This window comes from Cryptotermes secundus, unplaced genomic scaffold, assembly GCF_002891405.2.
Source record: "Cryptotermes secundus unplaced genomic scaffold, Csec_1.0 scaffold634, whole genome shotgun sequence".
Classification (NCBI taxonomy): Eukaryota; Metazoa; Arthropoda; class Insecta; order Blattodea; family Kalotermitidae; genus Cryptotermes; species Cryptotermes secundus.
In genome coordinates, this window is record NW_019737091.1 from 839,934 (window position 1) to 840,448 (window position 515).

Genomic DNA, 515 nt, shown 5'->3' on the forward strand with positions numbered 1-515 from the left:
TGTGATTTGTTAATACAGGGAATATTATTTGTTTCAGAAAATTCAAACCATCAAAAGTAGCTCCAATTTATTTGGAGCCTCATCAAGAGAAGAATAATGTCAGATAGCAGAAGGTAACGGCATTTAGAAGATTCTTGGATCCCACATTGCCGTGAAGATGAGCCATCTGTGACACAGAGATCTTAATTTGAAGATAGGACATTATTTTACGGCTTTACCATCTTGCCTGTGCCAATTCGTTATGAGAAACTGTAAAGAACTGTTCTTCTTAAGATGCCAAAACTGTGTGCTGATTTCTGCTCTCCGTGATGTTTGACAATAAAAGGGGTGTGTACATTGTGACTGTACCAGAATGAAAATATTGTAGATCCATAGAAAGAAGCAGGTATACCATCTGAGTTGGAGTTACAGATTTACAAGTACAGTAAATTCCTGTTTGTCTGGTATCCAGGCATCCAGGATTTTCATTCAGCTGGCAAAAGTTTCCAAGAAAATTATAAAGTCATTAAAAAAAT

At 36.3% G+C, this 515-nt stretch overlaps 1 protein-coding gene across 7 annotated transcripts in view; it reads left to right on the plus strand.

The window, feature by feature from the left end:
* The window catches only part of LOC111870151 (protein O-linked-mannose beta-1,2-N-acetylglucosaminyltransferase 1), a 16,141-nt gene extending 15,626 nt beyond the window's left edge, over positions 1-515 (plus strand). For all 7 annotated transcript variants that reach the window (XR_002843801.1, XR_002843802.1, XM_023862204.2 and 4 more), the window contains one exon: positions 38-515. The gene's annotated coding sequence lies outside the window, so the exon portion shown is untranslated. The remainder of the gene's footprint in view (positions 1-37) is intronic.